Source organism: Kogia breviceps, chromosome 6 (assembly GCF_026419965.1).
Source record: "Kogia breviceps isolate mKogBre1 chromosome 6, mKogBre1 haplotype 1, whole genome shotgun sequence".
NCBI lineage: Eukaryota > Metazoa > Chordata > Mammalia > Artiodactyla > Physeteridae > Kogia > Kogia breviceps.
The window spans coordinates 84515044-84537846 of NC_081315.1; the positions used below are offsets into that span (position 1 = coordinate 84515044).

General features: G+C 39.6%; 1 protein-coding gene across 1 annotated transcript in view; it reads right to left on the bottom strand.

The window, feature by feature from the left end:
* KLHL5 (kelch like family member 5) overlaps positions 1 to 15125 on the bottom strand; it is a 77719-nt gene extending 62594 nt beyond the window's left edge. Inside the window, exon 1 of the mRNA XM_059067069.2 lies at positions 14772 to 15125. The gene's annotated coding sequence lies outside the window, so the exon portion shown is untranslated. The remainder of the gene's footprint in view (positions 1 to 14771) is intronic.
* Between the last annotated feature and the right edge of the window lie 7678 nt (positions 15126 to 22803).

The window sequence follows — 22803 nt, forward strand, 5'->3', positions numbered from 1 at the left end:
TGTTTCTATTTTTATACTAAGTTCCTAAATGAGATATCACAGAACAACAGGTTGTTTTAAAGTTTTTTAAAATTAGATGAGTTATAGTGATTTTCAAGCTGGCTCTTTGGATGCGGGTCAGGAAGAAGGAGGAGTACAAAGGTGGAGTTCCCGTTCACTGCCCTCCACTTCTATCTTCTCCCTTCAGGAAAGGAGTGTGTTTCATTAATATAGTAAGATCTGGGTAAGACTTCATCTGCGCAAAGAATATTGAGAAGACTAAGAAGAAAGAAAAAGTCTGAAAACTACAAAGGAACAAAACATGACAGTACTTATTCTTTGTCAAATAAATGACCTGAAGTCCATATTGCTCTATAATTAGGATTGAGCCACTCTAAAATACTACAATAGCCAAATTTCTATGACACTACTTAGGAAAAGGAAAGTGTGTCTCAAGAAAGCTACCTAGGACTGGGATAGGATTATTTCTTGGGTGTTTAAGTACTCTGATGGTGCCCTCTGTTGTTAGCAAAACAAAGCAATGGTCTGAACATGGTTACAGCTAAGGAGAATTGATAAAGCAAATAAAAATCTATCAAATGCAATCAAATTTTAAAATATTGAATGATTATTGTAAGCAAGACACTCTATAGGCATTATGGGGGAACAGATACATACATCTTGGTTCCTACCCTCAAAAATAATTAAATCGAGTTACTGAAACAACAAAATTGATAACTTAAGTATAAGAAATATTATGCTGCAGTATTAACATTTTGTCATCTACAAAAACAGAGTTTGAGTTTTCAGGGTGCTCAATATCTCATGCTATATCAAAATGACAAATAAATGACAAAAAAAGCTGCTTTGGAGGCTTACAAAAATATTGTGAGGCATATCTTAACCTTACACAGCTCTTTAGGAGAATAAAAATTATTCAGAGAAATAAGAATAATAGGCATGAAAAGCCATATATAATTTTGTGCCAAATACCGTAGGACAAACATAAATACTCTAAGAAAGAAAACGGAGATATCAGGATGGTGTGAGAAGGCTTCTAAGAATAGTAAGAAGTTTTACAGCCAGAATGATGAAAGATTTTATAAAGGAAGAAAGATATTAACAAAGCATGAAGTGAGCATACTGACAAAGAAAGAGGGGGGAATATCAGTTTGATCAGCCAACCAGAAATACCTAATTAATATTAAGGAGTAATAAGAGATAAATTTGGATGCATAAGATGACATAAAATGCCCTGAACACACATCAAAGGTGTAAAGGCTAGCAGGCAATGTTAAGTGGACTGTTGAAAGGGGCAATGTTTTAGAAAATTAATTTGGCAGTAGTATGCAGGATGCATTAGAGAGTGAAATGACACCATTCCCTCTCCTCTCACCTCTGTCAGACTCCTTTTATCAACACCCTCCTAACTCCACTCTACCTATCCAACTTTGTTTCTAACTATTTTCCAAACGGACACACTGCTTCATCAGTTAAGACAGAGCCTACTGTGTTTCCTGTTTTACATGCTGTTTGTGTCCCAATTTCTCTGGTTTTGAAATCCCACTCATCCCTCAAGGTTTAGCACAGATACTGCTGCCCTTAGAAAGGCTTCTCAAATTACTCTAGCCTTGTGGTTCTCAACAAAGGTAGCACCAACCCTCTGCTTCCACACCCGAGAAAGGCTTCTGGAAGTAGGGGGCATGGATTTTTAGTTGTTGGAATGACCAGAGAGGGCTATGGGCATTGAATGGGCAGGGGTCCGAGATGGTAAACATCTTGCAGTGCATGGTATAGACCCACACAATGAAGAAATGCCACTGTAGTAGTTCATAATGATCTAGCCATCACTGTCTTCATGCAAATAAGTATTTACCAAGCATTTACATGTTTAAGGCACCACAAGAGGTAGAAAAATAAATAACAAAGATCTTTCTTTATAGAGGGCTATACTCTGGTAGAGAAAAGGATAATTAAATGAACATTACAAATAAATAATACATTTTAATATATATAATTTTATATAAATATAATTTCAAATTTTAAATTCAATCTGCCAATATGAGAACAATTACCAGAGAGTCCATTTACACTGTGCCAGCTCCAAAAGCTAATTTTAATTGTTTTGCTGTTTGGTTGATTGGGTGGAGCCTGAACACAAGAATGGACTTCATTAAAGACCACTGAGATGGGCTTCCCTGGTAGCGCAATACATAAGAATCCTCCTGCCAATGCAAGGGACACAGGTTCGAGCCCTGGTCTGGGAAGATCCCACATGCTGTGGAGCAACTAAGCCCATGCGCCACAACTACTGAGCCTGCGCTCTAGAGCCCGCATGCCACAACTACTGAAGCCCACATGCCTAGAGCTTGTGCTCCGCAACAAGAGAAGCCACCACAGTGAGAAGCCCGTGTACCACAAAGAGGAGTAGCCCCTGCTTGCCCCAACTAGAGAAAGCCCACATGCAGCAATGAAGACCCAATGCAGCCAAAAATAAATAAAGTTTAAAAAATTTATTTAAAAAGACCATTGATATGCAAGACATTTCCTGATATAGAGAAGAAATCCAAAGACGATGTGAATTTTAAAATGTTGTACCATGCCTCCACTCCCAAGAGGGGCCAAAGACCCTCTTCACCAAGATAGTGAGATATACATTAAATAAATACCTCTTTAATGTAGTAGCTCTTCTGAGTAGGCTAGAGATGCAGGTAGGAGATTAGCCACTGAAATAGGCTTTCTGATTTTAAAGGGATACTAGGATCTTGGGTTGACAAAGGCCAAGTAGCAGCCTTTAACCACTCCTGTAATAGTCATGGGTTTGGTTACATGCATACATACATACATAACGCATGTATATACAAAAGCTCTCCGCCACCCCAACCTTTTGTATCGGTGGACTCATACTGCATGCTTTCTTCACTGAGACACTTATTTTGTCAATCTTCCTCCTTCTTCCTGGTAATCAATGTTGACAGCTTGGTGTAGAGCCTTTCACACCTTTCTCTTTGTTTATTAAAACTCATATCCAAACTTATATACACATATATAGGAGTTTTTGTTATTGTTTTATAAAAGAGATCATGCTGTATACATATTTTTGGCATTTTGCTTTTCCCACCAAAATTATATACATGGAAATATAAACTAATAATGATCTTTTTAATAGTTGCATAATATTCCATAATTGTAAAACGCAATTTATTAAACTACTTCCTTACTAGTGGGCATGCAGCTTGATTTCAGGTTTTTTGTTTTATGCTGTTAAGATAACGTTGAAATAAACATCCTTGTGAGACTTTTGTGTCTCTGGAATTTATTCACAGGAGTGGAACTGCTGGGTTGCAAGTATGTGCATTTTAAATTTGAAAAGATAGTTTACTTTCCTGAAATTTATATTTTCAAAAGTAAAGTGGCTGTATCCTTCTCATTCATTTTTACAGGCCCACCAGTCAACAATAAGTATTATAATTCTTTATATTTCTAATATGAGTCCTCTATTATCAACATCATTTTGATATAAACCACCCTTTCCCCACTGAATTGAGGTATTATTTTTGTTATGAATTTTAACAATTCACGATGCTAATTCTGTTGCACCATTTGTCTATTTTTATGCCAATATAAGTGTTTTAATTACAGTACACTTTAATTACAGTACACTTACTGTAATTACACTTACTGAAATGTTTATTATTTGTTAAAGCAAGTTCCTATCTCCACATGTTTTCTTTTACAATAAATTTTAAACTAATTTTGAGTATGTACTCTTCTATATATACTTTAAAATAATATTACCCAATCCTCTCAACAAAAATCTCCGACCCTAGGGACTTCCCTGGTGGTCCAGTGGCTAAGACTCCATGCTCCCAGTGCAGGGGGCCCAGGTTTGATCCCACATGCCGCAACTAAAAGATCCTGCACACGACTGGCACAGCCAAATAAATAAATTAAAAAAAATTTTTTTTTAAATCCAACCCTATTGAGATTCTAATTGTAATTGCATTAAATTTGTGTATTAATTTTAAGATGGTTGGCATTTTATGATATCAAGGCTTCACATCCAAGCATATGTTTTTTAGTTTGTTCAGATCTTATGCTCATTAATAAGATTTTTAAATCTTTTAACTATAGGTCCTGTGCCTTTCTTATTAAAATTTTTATCATGTTCTTTTATTTTCTCTTTTTTCACTGTTGTAAATGCAATAAATTTTTTCTAGCGTTTCCACATAGCTATTTTCATTATAATAAAAGTATTAAGTACATTTATCTTATATCCAGTCCTTTTATCATACTTTCTCATTAGCTGTGATATTTTTAAAATTAGCGTTCATTTCTTGATAAGTTAGAGGCAACTTTGAGACATCTAGGTGGAGATGTCAGGTAGTTGGATAAATGTTCCTGGAGCTCAGATCCAAGCTCCAAGGAACTCTAACAGATAAGGGCAAAGGACACTAAGAAGGAACAACCAATGAAGTAGAGGAAAATCAGCAGCCTATGGTGTTAGGCAAGTCAAGGGATAAAGGAGTTTCAACGCAAAAGCCATGGTCACAATGTCACATGAGAGGTTAGGTACCATGTGCAAAGAAAAATGTCCACTGGAATTGGCAACATAAAAATCAGATAGGAGCAGTTTCAGTAAAGGGTTGGGGACCAAAGCCAGACTGCAGTAGGTTGAAGAGTTAACGGAAGATGAGAAATAAGAGAGAGCATGTACAGACAACTCCTTCAGAAAATTCTGCTCAGTAGTGAGGCTGTGGAATGAGATTACAGCTGGAAGAGTTGAGGAATCAAGGCAATGGATTTGTTTTGCCTGCTTGTTTATTTGTTGATTTAAAAAAACACAGAACATATTAGAATGATGAGAATGATCCAACAGGAAGGTGAGATTGATGATTGCAGGCGGAAGCACTGGAGCAAAAAAAGTGAAGACTGATAAAAGAAAAAGGAACGGCACCTAAGCACAGTGGATGGCTTGGATAATCATTGTAGGTGGGATACTTCCTCTATTGTAAGATTTATGACTTTCTAAATGCATTGATTATTTAAAAAGGAAAGAAAAGACATGCACTAGTCAGTCTATTCAAGTTAAAAACCAAATAAGCCCTCTAAAAGGAGTCATGAAATAATAAAGATTAGAGGAGAAACTAAAGAATTAAGAAATGAAATGACAGAATTAGAGATCTAGCTCTTTAAAAATTTGCTGGTACTGATGAATTGGGAGACTGGGATTGACGTATATACACTCATATGTATAAAATGGATAACTAATGAGAACCTGCTGTATAAAAAAAAAAAAAGAATCCACCCTCCAATGCAGGGGATATGGGTTCGATCCCTGGTCGGGGAACTAAGATCCCACACGCTGTGGGGCAACTAAGCCCACACACCTCGACCACTGAGCCCGTGTGCTCTAGAGCTCATGCACCAAAAAAAAAAAAAAAATTTGCTGGTATCTTCTCTTACCTCCTAGCAAGTTCAATCAAAGAAAAAACAAATTAGAACTTAGAACGAGGATAACATGACCATTAAAATAGAATATTTAAATTAAAGACTTAAAAAATAAAAGATCACTATTGCAACAAAAATTTTAAATGTCATATTGAATAATGGAAATGATGACAAAAGGAGAGAATTTAGGCAAGCAAAGTTGGAAAATACTCCTCAAAGACAGAATTTGCTCAAAATCTTTTATAGCTAGGTCTCTAACAATTTTCGCCTAAGCTTAAGCCTGTCTAAGCATAGGTATTTGGGGGGAAATCTTTAACAAAATACATTAAAAAATGATCTATTGATAAAGTAGCTTGTTATAGCCCCCCGATAGAAAGGGGTTTACAGAAATACTTCCCAGCTTTAACTGAATTCTTGGGCCAAATACTTTATGAAAAATATGTAGTAAACTTAAGCATTAAGGTTTTCATGGCATGGAATTCAGCATTTATTTAAATAACACTTTTTCTTCTGTCCCATCAACTTCCACTATACAATATAATATTGTTTCGCTCAAAAATTTATGCATTTCTGATGAGAAGTCCTTCTTAGGGTAATTATTTATGAAAGAGCAATACATACTAAAAGGCATTACATTGTTAAATTATCAAAATGGTTTGCACAGGCTACTCTATATAAATTAGATCCCTCATCATTCTCTATCCCCTTGATCCTCTTTTTTTTTCACAGCACTTTTCACTCCCTGGCATATTAGATGCTATTTATTCCCTTATTATTACCTTTGCCCTCACCACAAAGTTAGCTGCAGTACAGCTTTGTTTGACTCACTGCTGTAGCCCTAGCACTTAAAACAGTACCTGAAAGACAGGTGCTGAATAAATATTTCTCTAATGAATGAATGAATCCAATAACTATAAGAGCAATAATAAAAGATATATACTTATTATGTACCTTTTTGAAATTATAAAATAAACTTAAGAACCAAATGTTAAAAGAATATTAGAAAACATTTACCTCTGGTGACAAAACCTTTTTAGTATTTTTTCAACTTAAGAAAAAAATCACAATATATTACTCAAAGAATTTCTCTTTTCTATTTCATTCTTTAGGCATAAAATTTGTATCACTTTGAAATCTACTGGCTAAACAGCAGATATCTTTTCAGACCAACATTTCTTTCTTCAAACTGATTATCAAATTATACTCTGTACCTCTTTCTTGTTTTAATAACTTTGCTTTACTTAAATTTGAGATACAAAAGCTCATACAATCTTTAAAATAGGTGTCAATTATGAATACATTTTAAAAAATGTAATTAAGGAATCCACATGCAATTTCTGCTTCAAAACTTCTCAAATGTTAGTTTGTGAATTTAAAAGATGACATTATTCAATATGACAATAGCAACACTGAGATGTCATTAAGATAGACTGCAGATGAGCTCACTTCAACAATATGGCTTTTAAAGCTATGGCTTCACTCAACAATTTAAATTACAACCATTTAGTAACTGGTTTATATGTGTAATCATTATTATACAAACCTCTCTTCACACAGAGTTTTTAAGAAAACAGTATTTGTTTTATGAGTAATCAATTTTAATGAACCTATTCCTATAGTCTTAAGTGTGTACTACATATTGCATAAAACACATCAAGAATTAATTTTACTGTACTAACTTAGCAGCACTTCATCTCCCCAATTTTCCCCTCAACTATAAAAAGAATAAGTTACAACACATGATTTCAAAGAACCGTTTAAAGTTTGATAATTCCAGGACACTTTTAAAGCTCTGTCAAATTAGGTCTTTTATGAGAATTTGGCTTATTTTAAAAATTTGAAGACTGATATAATTCCACTAACATTTAAAAATGTATGACAGCAGAAAATGTCAGTCAAGTATTTACCCGGGTTAGGAAAGATATGAGATTTAATTTTAACTTTAATTCCAGAAATAGATATTCTGTACCTCTTCCCCAAACTCATTAAAAGCAAACATTATAAATGTAAAAAAAATCCTGTATTTATATAAACTTAACAAATTTTGCTATAAGCAGAAAGAACTCAAAGATGAGAAAATAGACAGTAAAATCCATCAGGGCAGGGGCCACTATATCTGTAACAACCTGGATAGTGCACAACATTCAAACTTTCATTGAATTTAAACCAAAGAATAAATGAATAAATTAATGGCACAGACCTTGAAAGATCTTAAAATGTAGCAGAAGAGGGTTTTGAATAAAACCCTTACTAATTATCAAGAGGTAGGTATGTCCTTTATTTGGGAGAGGATGAGGTCCTTGAGTTAAGAATTTTGAGGTATACCTCAAAAAAATTAATTTGGTAAGTGAAGAATGGATTTGTGAGGGAAGATGCCATTGGTAGGAAAATCAGAAAGCTCTCTGAGGTGAGAGGATAGTAACCTTGGCAGGAAGCAATGAGATCTGAAACGGGGGTGGCTGTTAAAGATACTACAAAAACAGGCCTGATAAAATGTCTGTGGCAAATGGACAGCATTTTCAAATGTGGGTGGCTGCAAGAATGGTATTAACATAAATAAGGAAGTAAGAAGGATACAGTTTCAGGGGGACTGAGTGTAGCCTCAGACAAACTTAGCTTTATTTATTTAGCAACAAAATAGCTAGGAATATGGTGTCTAGAGCCATATTTAGCTTATAGTTAAAAATCAATCTACAATCTATTTAAGAAATCAGAAACTTAAAGTGTGGATAGATGAATCCTGGGCTGTTAACATTGGTTATCTTTGCATTCTTTCCACTCGTTACTACAAACACATGTCATCAAAATCTCTTTTGTAATAAAAACAAGCTTAGAAACACACTCTGAAATCCAAAACTAAATTTCTAGCACAATGTTAAATCTTTCACTCTGTCAAAAATATCTGGGAAATATTTCTGATTAAACAGTAAATGAAAATTAAAAATAAGTATTGAATTTAAATTCAGCTGTAACAAACTAAGAGATTTAGTTTAGCTTTGTAAGTTACATGGTAGATTGAAAACAGCAGTTGAGAACTCTCCTATACACTGAAAATTGAAGACTAATTTCATGGTAATAGCCATCTAATACAAGGATTTTATTTCTTTGTGTATGTACCCTAAAAGTATTGTGATATATACTTATACGAGATAAGGGTGAAAACAAAATGAGTGGGGTAAATTTTAACCTTTAAACTAAATTATGTCTCCTTGCTATATGGTCACATAACATTCCAAACTACTTGCTCAGATAATTCAATAATCTCATTGAAATTATTTACTTAATGTCTGCCTTATTCCCTAGACTGGAAACTCTATGAAGGTTACAGAAAGGAGTACGGCTTTTGAACTGACATTCAATTTTAAAACTGCAATACAGCATGGTAAAAATATAGAGGGGCAAGCACAGGATGCTAAGATAGCTGCAGAGGTCAAAGTTATTTGAGTTATTTGTAATGAGGTGGATAGACCTGGAGTCTGTCATACAGAGTGAAGTAAGTCAGAAGGAGAAAAACAAATACTGTATGCTAACACATATATATGGACTCTAAGAAAAAGAAAATGTCATGAAGAGATTAGTGGTAGGACGGGAATAAAACACAGACTTACTAGCATGGACTTGAGGATATGGGGAGGGGGAAGGGTAAGCTGTGACGAAGTGAGAGAGTGGCAGGGACATATATACACTACCAAATGTAAATTAGATAGCTAGTGGGAAGCTGCCGCATAGCACAGGGAGATCACCTCTGTGCTTTGTGACCACCTAGAGGGGAGGGATAGGGAGGGTGGGAGGGAGGGTGATGCAAGAGGGAAGAGATATGGGAACATATGTATATGTATAACTGATTCACTTTGTTGTAAAGGAAAAACTAACACACTATTGTAAAACAGTTATACTCCAATAAAGATGTTTAAAAAAAAAAAAAGGCAAATATTTACTAGAAATGAACCAACCAGCCTCAAATTTAAATCTCCTCTAATTTGCTCTTCACACTATAGCCAAAGTTAACCTTCCAAAGTATAATTCTTGACATCATTCTTACTTAAAACTTTTTTTTTTCCCTGATCACCTACAAGATAAATAAAAGCCAAGGTCTTTAGTATGGAATTCAGTGTTTTTGACAACCTAGTAGTCCTTGCCTACCTTTCCAGTCTTCCCTTTCTCTCAAGCCCTCTATTTCACACTTTCTGTCACGAAGAGTTAAAACACACTACATTAACATAAGCAAAATGAATATTATTGAGTACTTCCCAAATGAAAAGGACTATAGAAGACACTGTGGATAATGACAAGTGTGGGTAAAATCTTTTCCCCTTCTACTACTAACCTTCAGTTAACTCTCTTGGCTCTATTCCCCTGGCAATCTGATGGAAGTGGGTATGTCAACTGTGTTACCTGGCAACATTGCTTAGAGTAAAAATGATCCCCCGATTAGTAAATTTGCATCTGGATTCAGAGGAATGATAAATGAACTATAAATACCTCTTAAGAAGCCATAGCTTTGACTTTCCTGAGTGTGGTGGCTCTTGTAATTGGCACATTCCCTGTGGGGACCCTGGAAGCCAAGTCTATGAAATCCTGTGAGAGAACTGTCTCCTGTGGGACAGGAGAACTAACCAAGATGTGGCACTTAGAAAAAAAGTAGTTCTTTTGGAATTGCTAAAGGCTCTAGTTAGTTTCCTTTGAGTGTGTGAACTCTTGGGTTAAACTCACCCATTTAACAGCAGAATAGAGAAAACCAGTCAACAGAGAAAAAGAGGAATGAAGTATATGTGCAGAGAGAGGCACTGGCAAGAAATCATATAGACCTGCAAGAAATCAAGCACCCCAGGTCCTAACTTTCTGTTATTAATGCCAGTTGCCTCTGAGACTCAGCTGCACTTCTTGCCCTTGGATTCTTTGACATAAAGCTATATCCCTTTTCTAACAAAACACTCTTTTTGCTTAAATTAGTTTAAATAATTTTCTATAACTTGTCATCAAATAATCCTTAAGACCAAAAAAGATGGTTAGATGCAAAGTGTAACAATGTATAAATACATAATCAGGTTTTATCATATTGAAAGATTCTGTTAACTTTTTTTTTTTTTTTTTTGCGGTACACGGGCCTCTCACTGTTGTGGCCTCTCCCGTTGCGGAGCACAGGCTCCGGACGCGCAGGCTCAACAGCGGCCCAGCCGCTCCGCGGCACGTGGGATCCTCCCTGACCGGGGCACGAACCCGTGTCCCCTGCATCGGGAGGCGGGCTTTCAACCACTGTGCCACCAGGGAAGCCCCCATGTTAACTTTTTTTTTTAATGTTGTTTTAAAGAGAAAGGGAAAGAGAGAGAACTCAATTATAATTATTTTCTGTTGGGGTATAAACTTCCCATTCATCTTTTTATCCTCACGGTATCTAACATCCTGCCTCATACACACCACATTTAACAAATGTTTATTGAATGGACATATAATTAAAAAATAATGAAATCCACTTGGCCAAACAGTTTGTCTAATTGGGAGTTTTCAAAAGCATTTCAGTTCCAATTAATAAAATACGTTCTTTAAATTCTCATTAGCATAATTCTATGATTATATATATATACACAAAGAAATGCTGTTTTCTATTCTCTAAATAGAATACTGAAAAACAATCTGGATTTGATTTATTCAGATTTTGTATTAATTTGTGGTACTATAAAGTCTGCTTAGATTGTTCTTAAGACTATTCCCGTTCTCCTCCTTCTGGGCGCGAGATGGAATTGCAGTTCTCCACTTCCTTGAAGTTGGGTTGCAGTCATATGACTTGTTTGGCCAATGAAATGGCAGTAGCAGTTACTGTGTCACTTTCATGTAGAGCCTTTAAGAGCCAATGTGCAATTTATCACATCTTCTCCCCTCCCTAACAAATGTGGAAGCAGGTGTTGAGATGGAGCCTCTGACAACCTGGAGCTCTAAATGATTACTCCAACAGAGCTCTCCTGCTGACCCTAACTGGATAAGTAGCCTGACTGAGCAACAAACCTTTGTTGTTTTAAACCACTAAGATGTGAGGGCTTTTGTTATTTACCCTACCTGATATACTCTGCAAACCCCTCTCATTGTCTTCAGAACGGTAACATTTTGCACAGAACTGCATCATTTATAGAATACTTTCTTATAGAAGTATCGCTCATTATTCAAACTCTCAAAATCCAAACACAACTGGATGGAGTCAAATAAATTTTTGGACTAATCCCTCATTCTCTCAACCCCTCACTACTTGCTATCTGAAACTCAGAGGCCAAATATATTTGGATAGGATGATATTCCTTGCTGTTCAAACTCTTGCCATCTACACTCAAGAACATAAAAAATTTGGACAGTAAAGGATTCCTGATACATTATTTCATTTGTGCCCTTAAAGCTGTTTTTCTACTACCCAGTACCTACTAGACTCTCAACATCTATTGAATGAATTGTGTGCTGTCATCATTCTAATCTTACAAATAAGGAAAGAGATTCAGAGAGGTTCATAAACTTACTGGAAACAACCCTGCACATTAGTGGCAAAATCCCAGACTTTCTGGCTCCAAACCCCTTTCCATTATGTACTATGCTTTCCAAGAAGATCTCTTACAGCTACAGAATTCTAGGATTTGATAGTAATAGTACCAACAGTGTTTAGGATAAAAAGTAAATGTTAATGACATATTTACATCCAAGAATAATAAAAGTCAACCTTTAAGGAGTTCTACTTGCCCAAACCTAGTTTAGTTGAAGACCCTGAGTACCCTGAAGCACCGAACAGGAAAAAGTTCTCGAGATCATTTGGCGATTTGCAGAACAACAAGGAACTATAAAAGAACTCCGGGGAAAAGTAGCCTTTTCCTTTGATATATAGTATTTTAAAATTCTGACTTTTAGGGACTTCCCTGGAGGTCCAGTGGTCAAGACTCTGCACGTCCAACACAGGGGTCGAGGGTTTGATCCCTGGTCAGGGAACTAAGATCTCACATGCCACACAGCCAAAAAAAAAAAAAAATTCTGACTTTTAGATTATCTTCAGTTTGGCTCTTAATAAACTGGCTAACCTCAAACCCTTTGCTCTCTAATTCTTATCAAACCTCAGCTGTAAGAAATATTCACAAAGAATCACCTGAAGGGAGTTTTCCCTGGGGGCATAGTGGTTAAGAATCTGCCTGCCATCGAAGGTGACAGGGGTTTGAGCCCTGGTCCGGGAAGATCCCACATGCCGCAGAGCAACTAAGCCCATGCACCACAAGTACTGAGCCTGCACTCTAGAGCTCATGAGCCACAACTACTGAACCCATGTGCCACAACTACTGAAGCTCACCAGCGCCTAGAGCTGGTGCTCTGCAACAAGAGAAGCCACCACAATGAGAAGCCTGCGCACCGCAACGAAGAGTAGCCCCTGCTCGCCGCAACTGGAGAACACGCGGGCACAGCAACGAAGACCCAACGCAGCCAAAAATAAATTAATTAAAAAAAAAAAAAGAATCACCTGAAGGATAGGCAATCCACTCATTTCTACAGGTTCAGTGGTTCTCAATTTGTGTTCCATAGTCAAATAATTTTGGAAAAGGTCACACAATACATCCTCCTTTAAGACAGTAAACTTGAACATTAGCCAAGAAATTGAGGGGAAAAAAGTATTGAAATTTGTCTAACCCAGTTATCTCAAACTTATTTGAGCTCAGAATCTTATTTTAAGGAATAAACTACTAATTTCTAATGCCTAAGAACACAGTTTGGGAAATTCTGTTCTAGGTAATTCTAAACATTATGAATGGATCAAGTTAAGCCTTCAGAGAACTCATCTTTAGAGTCTTAACATTGTCCTATACTGAAGAACACTGTTATCCAAAATTCATTAGTTTCTGTAGGGATATTTTAAAGCTGTTGTCAACTGCATCACAACAATCTTCCTTTTTATTAGGGCCCATGAGAAAATGTTCCTCTCAGGCCTCATTACTAGAAAATGTCGTGCTTATGCAGGAGAACTGGTTTGTTTTTATCTTGGAATTAGAAACACACTGAAACTTATTTTATTCCACTCTCTCTCTTTTTTCCACCTGGCTGCTAGGGAAGCCCAGAGCCAAAACTGTGACTCACCTCTAGTACAGGATCTTATGCACTTGGTATTATCTTACACTTGACTTTGTAGTCTTTATTTCCCCTGCTCTGCCTCAATTTTTCTCATTAGTTTTGTTTTACCCTACAATACCATATGGACACTAAGTTGCTTCAAATCATTTTTGAAACTATCTATTGTATATACTAAGTCCTATTTTCTTACAATTTCATATTGATATCTCCCTACCTGTCCCATTACCCCAAAATATCAGTGCCACCTTTGTGTAAAAGTATCCACATAGTTATGACAAGCCAACAGAACATACACATTCACAATATAATCAAATTCGTAACGCTTAAACCAGAAGAAAAGTTACTACTGGTTTTTCAGCGGTCTAATACCAAAAAGACTTATTAAACTCTTTTCTGAACGGAAGGACAACTACCATTTATTGGGCACCAGTAATTGCTATGCACTTAACACACAACAGTTTCACTTTATTATTTTTTTTAATGAAGCAAGGACATTGGCATATACGTGATCCCTGGAAAAATGCACAAGAAACTGGTAATATTGGTGGGTGGGACGAGAGACTTTGTATATCTCTTTTGTACCGTTTGAATTTTATGAATCTATCAATTACTCAAAAATTTTTAAAAAAAAAACGTTATAATAAAGACGGCAGAAATGCTTTACTCTTTGATTCAATAAACTTTCTTCGTCACCTTTTGATCCCTGCGTATGCACTGAAACGCCTAAACGAAAAAGTTTCAACCAGACACGCCGCTTTTTATTGAAAAAAAGTCTCTTTCTGATTCTCCACACTCCAGGGGTGAAGCAATTATATACTTAAAAACTTAGATTATGATCGCCTGCGGGTAACAATGAAAAAAAAATTCGATATGGTTTCCACTTTGTTTTACTGGTAGAAGAGGACGAGGAGGAAGCACTGATTCTGGACAGCAGCCCACACCGCAGCAGGCCTGTGACAAACGCCGCGTCCAGAACTTTGCACAACTCGAGGGCTGCCCAGACGCCGCTCCGGACTCTTGGCTGCGAGGCGGGAGACAGGGCTGGGGTTCGACCCCCGGGCGCTGCTCGGGGAAATCCCCGACTGGCCCACCCCTCCGGACCGAGACGCCCCGGGGCCGCCTCCCCGAGGGCCCGGCCGGAGTCGGGCCGCCGCGGCCGGGCGGGAGGCTCGCGCGGAGACGGGAACGGGCCTCGGCGCGCGGCCGGCCCGCTGCGGCCCCATCCCCGACGCCGAGGAGGAAGTCGCACTTACCGCGTCGGGCTCTGGAGGCGCCCGGTGGTCACGGCGGGGCGGGGCGGCCAGGCGGGAGGAGGAGGGCTGGCGGGGAACCGGGGCCGGCGGGCCGAGGAGAGGGATGCTCGGCCCCTCGGGCGCCCCCAGCCCCTTCCCGGCAGCCTCACCTCCGGCGCCGGCCGGCCCGGAGCGAGCCACTCCGCCTCCGTCAGGCCGCACTAGGCCAGTGGGGAGAGAAATTTGTCTGGCAGCCCCGAAGGGGGGCGAGCGAGCCGGCGGGTGGGGGTCGGGAACCGGCTCGCCCGTCAGTCGGGCGCGGCGCGAGCGGCTGCCCGCCCCTGCCCGCCCCGCCCCGCCCCCTCCAGCCAGGCTCCGCCCCTCCAGCCAGGCTCCGCCCCCTCCTCGCTGGTCCGCCGGCCCCGGGAGACAGCCGCAGCCACCCGGTTGGCGGTTTCCCCTGCCCCCGGAGTGGTGCGCGCCGACGGCCAGGGCCCGGGGAGGGAGAGGAGAAGGGGGTGGGGGCGGGGAGTAGAGGGGAGGCAAGGGCGCAGGCTGCGGGGAGGGAAGCTTGTGGGGGAGGGAGACGTCAGGCTGGGTGGGGCTCTGGGGGGAGGGGGCGTGGCGCGGAGGACCTGACAAAGATTCCGGTTGTTCCCCGCCCCTTGAAACTGGGATGAGGGGGAATTCCTGGGGGTGGAAGTTTAGGAAGAGTTCCCTCTGCAGGGCTGGAAGACGATCAGGGAGCTGGCCTGTGTTTTTTTGATTCCTTGGAGAACAGGACTATTGTCCTAGAGCTTTGGGGGAGCTCACCAAGAGTTGCCTCTCTTCTCCAGCCCCTGCAACCCTTCCCCTTGCAACACTCGGATAATTATTGTGCTTCAGGTACTGGGTTTGTGGGTATTGTGACATAGCAATTATGATCCTCAACTCTGGCCATAATCATTGGTTTCCAATGGTGGGATAATAAGAATTCCGCAAAAGTTGGTTCCTTATTTATTTCTCTAGCCAATGTATGTTAATGTATATATATATATGATAGATGCTGAGAATGTCAATGACTAGTTTATTCAGCGCCTATATGGCAAACACAAATCTAAAGCGCTTTATGTGTTAACTCAATCAGTCTTAAGCAAAACAGTTAAGGTCCCTCCCCCACAGGGCTCACGGTGGATAAGGGAGGGAAGGGGTTTCCTTAGTTTGTCTCAGACTGACGTGTAAAGGAAATGTCCACCTGCTTTTTTTTCTCAATGTAATGCATATGTTCATTATTTGCAGAGTCAGTGTACTCTGAGCCATCTCTATCTATCCTATCGGTGAGGGCTGCATGTGGTCTGTCGTCCAAAAATGACTTACTAAGGAGGTCTTCGGTACTTGTCCATAATGAAAACCCAATGGAAGCAAATGGTCCAGAAGACTGATGGGTCAAGTCATCAGCAAAACAACATAGCCAAATTGTGGCAACGGCCTGGGGTGCCTGGGAGATCTATTTAGGGATCTATTTTGTACACTCCCAAGCAACGTAATGTAAAACAATGAAGCATTGATATGCTAGTTCAAAGTGGAGTGGATGACCTGATTTTAAACTGTTAAAATCAGGAAGAGATACTTCACAAAATCTACCATTGAGGGCTCCAACTGCAAAGCTCAGGATCCATTTTTAATCAGAGCCACCTGGAAGAGACTCCCCACTCCCTCTGTGCAATCTCACCTACCATGCATAGATAAAAATTACTTCAATAGCATTGTCTTTAAGTACACAAGACAACTGTGTAAACCCACAGCCCGAATTTATAGAATTTGGTACTAATTTTAAGCTCTCATTTGATTTTTCAGTGTTAACATTTGTGCACATTAACAGCAAATGACATTCTTCTCATAGTTTTGTTTCCTCTCATAGTTATTTGTTCAGTTTTGGAAATTTAATTCAGTCCTTTTCATTTGGGTTTATAGTGAGGAAGGCTAAAAAAGCATTACAATCAAATCAGATTACAATTGCAGTAAAAAAGAAATAGGAATTCCTTCTCTCTCTTTTTTTTTCCCCCATGCTAAGTATATTGTTTGTTCGGTCCTGAAATCTATTCTCTTTGATTTACTAATCTGTTTTCAGTTTATTTGCTCCTCCACCCCAGTGAAAGCAAATCAAATAAAACATCCCTCGTGATGTGGCATCCTGCTGTTGGCCTCCGCTCGCACCATGCTTGCTCTCAGGCTGTTCCACACAGTGGACTCCTTTCACTCCTGCCAACAAACCAAGAATTTGTCAGTGAAGCCTTTGCATGTCTGTCTGTTTGGAAGGCTCTTAGCCATACACATGACTGTCTCCCTTTTTTTTTCATGTCACCTTTCCTATGTTATGTAAACCTGCAAACCGCCACCCCACCCCATCTCCTTTTTCTCAACACTTAGCACCACCTGACATATATTTGTTTCTCTACTCCCACGAGAATGTAAGCTCCATGAGAGCAGAATCCCGTCTGTTTAGTTCACTATACATATTCAGTGTCTTATTACTGTTGTCTGTCAAATAGTAGATACTCAGCAAATGTATATAATATATGTTTTAAATGAATGAATGACTTCACATAGGAAAGATAGCTTGTATCCCTTTTTATAATGGCCAAAGGGCTTTCATGAAATTTATCTTATAACTGAGTCATATGACTTAGACATATTTATAAGGTCTAAAATACAGCCTGGTTTTACCCTATTTAAAATTAGAATTTGAAAATGGCAGGTTTTAATCTCTTATTCTGGCAATACACTAAGAAACAGGAATTGAAGAAGCATTCACAGCTAAGAATTTATGCTGAGATCTTACAACTTGGCCCAAAATGGATCCACAGAATCAGAGAATAATGATAGATCGATAAATGTTGTCAAAGTCTTAATATTTTTCCCTGAGATGAAACAATATAGCAGTAATCAGAAGCAGAACAATTGAACCTAAAATGTGATTACTCTACTGATAACTTGATAAATGGTGCCAATACAATGTCCTTTGTGAGTGCTCAGATGATTTTAGTTGGTAATAATCATGATAGTGAGGTTAACAATTAATGTTTTAATCTAGTTAAAATGTAGCACTGATAGATAGCAAACAGAACTTAATCCTAGTGTATAGATGCCCTTAGTAAAGAGGTGTTTTGACTTTTCATTTTCTGCTCTGATTACCAGTTGTGTGAATGGGGAGAATTAAAGGCTTAAATATCATTATATAAAATCCCAGGAATGGGATCTTTTTTAGAGACTTTAGGATTACTTTTAACAGTATTGCTGCTATCCATGTTTTGACATGAAACAGTTTCCTATGACAATACAGAGCTTTAAAAAGTCTTACCAGATCATACCCCTGGAAGGAGAATCTCCAGGTTAGGAGAGATAGATGGCCAAGAAACCCAACCCAAAATGTGTCCCCTTGAAGTTCAGTTCAGATTCTTACTCTGGTTTCTCTTGGTTCCCCAGGGTCATTCATTTCCCTTTTTAACTGGGTTCAAATACCAAAATAAATTAAATTAAATTAAAGGTTTCCTTGGCTTTCTTTACCACAGCCAAGCCAATCTAGAATTTTCAAAATGAACTTTACTAAATTCTAAAGGAAAATAAAAATGAAATTATTATGGAAAATATAAGCAACACCCATAACTCCATTCATTTGTTCAGCTGCTCTTCTCCAGGATCAAATTTCCATCCCCGAAGGGCAGGTGTAAATTTGCAGGCAATCTACCTAGTTTCCTTCCCTCTTGACTTCCTTTCTTTCTCCACATGGTAGGGTCATTTTTTCTGTCTTTCACATGAGAGCCATCAGGCTTGTCCCAATCACTGCTATTGGACTTGTACACCTGTTCAATTCTTACTTCTGGTCAGAGGGCTATGGTATAGTCCCAGTCCAGTGCCAGGACTTTGGGGACTGACACAATGTGGGAGCTCCTTCTTCAGGTGGGACTCTCTTTATGGAGGAAAGGTCATTATAAGCCCACTGTCAGGTTACTCCTTTCCGTCCCCAGAGCATTCACATAAGAACTACCCTACAACAGAAAGACTCACAATTATGTCTGAGATAAGTTCTGTTCACAATAACAGGTGACCTAGATCTTAGGAATTAGAACGTTTAAGGACTCCCCTCTTGGGACAGGGGCCTGGCAGTGCCTGGCAGCAGAGACAACAAAGTCAGGCACTGACTGCCTGAGGGTTTCTTGCTGGAGGGCACCCCAGTTCTAAGAAGGGAACACCAGGGGCAAAGCCAGCCCTATGGCGAGAGACGCTCAGCAACAGACACACAGTGGCCTTCAAAGCACAAATCCATGGTCATAATTCAGCAGAGGTGGCAAACTTGGCACCTGTCTGAGTCATGAGGGGCTCCTAGGAGACATCACTGGCAGTGCCTATCGGGAAACACACTGACAGAGGGACAAGAAGTGACTTGTCTAAAGCTGCCCAGCAAGTCAGCGGCAGAACCAGGATGTGCCCAACAGGTCTGTCCTTCCACAGTGCAGGACATACCACCATATTACAGATGGCCGTATCAGACCCGGTCCTGAGCAGAGATCTGGCGTCTCCCCCGACACATGGTCTGCTCAGCAATCCCCCTCCCATGGGAACATTGTGGCCCCTGGCAGGCAGGGTAGTAGTCCTCAGGCTCAGGGGCTGTGAGTCGGAGGGCACTGGGCCTCGTGGGGGGGGGGGGGGCGCCTGCAGCGCCACCTGAAGCTTATAACCATTCAGCAGGGCCCCGCTAGGCTCAGGTTCATGCTCTGTGGTTAATGAGCACGGTGGGTGGATACCAGGCCCAGCTTCAGGGGGATTGCCACGGTGGTCGCCAAAATGGCATAACTGAAATAAGGTGAAAAAGTAACAAATAAAGCCAACTTTTTACCAAAAATTAAGAAAAGTAAACAACAACAACCACAAAAAAACTCAAGCCTCCCCACCCCCCCCAAACCTGCTGGGGACATTGGGAAAGAATGTGCATTCTCTCATGCACATATTTCCATCCACTCATTCATAAATAGGCCTTTTATAATCAGGCCGTGTTCTAACCAGAAAAAAAGGTTTTTTGTAAAACAAATTTAAACACTTCCTGCCAGTCTCCCTAACCTTGCTAAAACACAAACCTAATTCTGTTCATCCCCCAGGACCCTGCTTAACAAGCTTTAGTGACTCCATTGCCTTCAGGGTAAAGTTCAAACATCTTAGCATGGTTGTAAGATCCTTTATAACCTTACCCCTTTCTTACCTCTCCAGCCCTGTGCCCATTCTGAATGATTTGCAGTGTCCAGAATGTATCATTTCTTCTATAATTATACTTTTAAATATGTTTCCTCCATCTGGAATGTCCTACCTTTCCAATCTCTGCTTGCGTGAGTTCCTCAAGACTCATCTCAAGGGGCATCTCATCTGGCAATCTTTATCCTGAATCTTCCAGGCTGACCCTGTTCCTTCTCTGTGTTCCCATAATATCCTGCATACTCCTCTATCGTCACAGGTACTTAATGGGCTATGAACATTGGTTTACTTGTCTGCCTTCCTGACAAGCTGAGAAGTCTATGATGGCAGACACTCATAAATATTTGTTGAATGAGTGAATGAGTGAATGAAAATACTACTTGCCTATGAAGCCTTGAGAAATAGCAACTTATTAGGGTATGGCCATTTCTACCCTTTAGCATTATAACATATATGAATGGAAACTTTCCTCTAATTTATAGTGTTATACTACCAGTTTCATAAAACTTTAGAAGGTCCTTAATTTAGGATCCTATTAACTTATAAGGCAAGAGAATGAACACAGAGTACTTGTATTTATTTTCACGCATTAAAAAAATTCTTCCAGCATCTCGATATACTTGTTTTGCTTTTTAAAAATGAAAGTTGCAAGACTGCTAATTGATGTTGATTTCTCATGAGTTAAAAAATGTTCCTTGATGTATCTTCGTATTTGATATGTTACTTCCGGGTCCACTGCCTAACAGACAGGAACCACTCCTCTGGCTTCCATCTCTATGGTCTCAGAGAACAAGTTGATAACCACTACGCAGGGTTAAGCATTTAGGTTTGGCACTGTGCTGATGGTTTGCTCTTCGAATATTCATGCAGCAACACTTACCAGATGTGATGAAGAGGCCTACAGCACAGAAGACACGATGCTACTTGTTATGGGGGAAAGTATTAAACAAAGATGATTCAGACAGATATGTAAACTGAAAAGTTCTTATCAATCATTATGCTTCCTCTTCCTCCTCCATTTTGCTCATCTTTGTTTTAAAAGCACAAATCCCTCTTTGTTCACACCTGCATTCTATATTCAGTATCTATACTTAGCACAGAATTCTTGAGGAAAGATTCTGGTTGAGTAATAAGCAGCTGACCTGAGATATAAAAACAGTTGGTGACTAGAAAGTGGCATGTTCTATATGCATTCAAAGACAGTCTCAAAGTCAATGGTCTCAGCAAGACAGGGAAGTAAACATTTCATTCTCCTTGCCCAGTCCCTAAGAAAGTCAAGACATAGTATTACTTATAGATTACATGTATCAAGAGACGGAGAAGCACAATCAGAACATTCTTCATGATGCTAGAATATAACAACCTTTGACTCTTTAGGAAATAGAGTAAAATCAATCGCTCAGCATCTGAAAGTATTAGGTGCAATAGGTCCAGTCTCAGATATAAAGAATTTGCTGCAACAAGAGGGCATTTCAATGTCAAATTATGAATGCATTTCATACTCCTTCCCTCCATTCCCAAGAAAATCAAGAAATAGTGTTGCTTAGATTTAGAAGAGCCCTCCTATTGCAGCCAGTTCTTTTTATCTGAGTATGGACCTATTGGACCTAAACTTTGAGATGCTCAGCGATTGATTTTACTCTATTTCCTAAAGAGGCAAAAGTTGTTATATTCTAGCATCATGAAGAATGTTTCGGTTGTGCTTTTCTGTCTCTTGAGACATGTCATTAACATGATAATACATTTCAAGGTCAAATTAGTTGCCAAAAACTTTGTTCCCACAGGCTGAAATACTGCAGTTGTCCAAGGAATCCATTCCAGGGTGGCTTTCTGTCTAGCCTCCCCTCTCTGACTGTACTGTCTGGGCAGACAAGCCTGCCTCTTTCTTATTCCTTTTAAGGAAAGTGGTCCCGACAGGTTCCTTCCTGCACAGGCTGCTATCTCAGTTCAATGGGTTTTGTTAGTGAAAACAGACTCTGCTTTTCCTGACACAGGTGATGGGGTGGGGACAGGTTAGGGAAAGCAGCCATGTATGGGCCAGGCACATGAAGGCCTGACACCTCTGAGGAGGCCTGTGGGTGAAGACCTTAGATGAACTCTGCCTAGTCTTGAGAGTTCTAAACACAGCTGTGGCAGAGTAAACCAGAACTTCCCCAGAGGTGAGGTGAACAAAGAAAAGGCAGCTCAGTGAATTGTAGGCTGTGGTCTGAGCATCTTTTCTGGTTCTCTGAGGGGCCAAGTGTACATCCCAGGTTGGCCCGGCTCACCTGGCTGCTAACAGGTGACCTCCTGTGTGCTCACATGACCTCAGTTCTTTGCAGCAGCCTCTCTACAGCCACTGAAGGTAACATGGCAAGCAGGGGCAACACTGTGGTCTCCTGTCAGCCTGACCTGAGGCTTTCTCTGAATTTCTCTCCAATTAAGTTCAAGATCTGGCCCACACTCCCAGCCTCAGGAACAACATCCCAGCCTCTTTCTCAATAATCTTTGTTTCTAAAACAGTAAAAAGCCTATGTGGAGAGAGAGAGAGAATTATGTTTACTGTGTTACAATTTACATAAAGTAAAATCTACCCTTTTCAGTGTACAGTTCTAGAGTTTTTGCATACAGTTGTATAATAGCCGTCTTCATCAAGATATAATCAAGATATAATCAAGATATATAATATGTCCATCACCTTAAAAATTCCCTCATGTACCTTTGTAGTCAACCCCTCCCTCTACCTCCAGCCTCTGGCAACAACTGGCCTGTTTTCTGTCTCTGCACTTCTGCTTTTCCCTGGTGTCATATAAAAGAAATCATAGAAAGCCTTCTTTAACATCCTTAT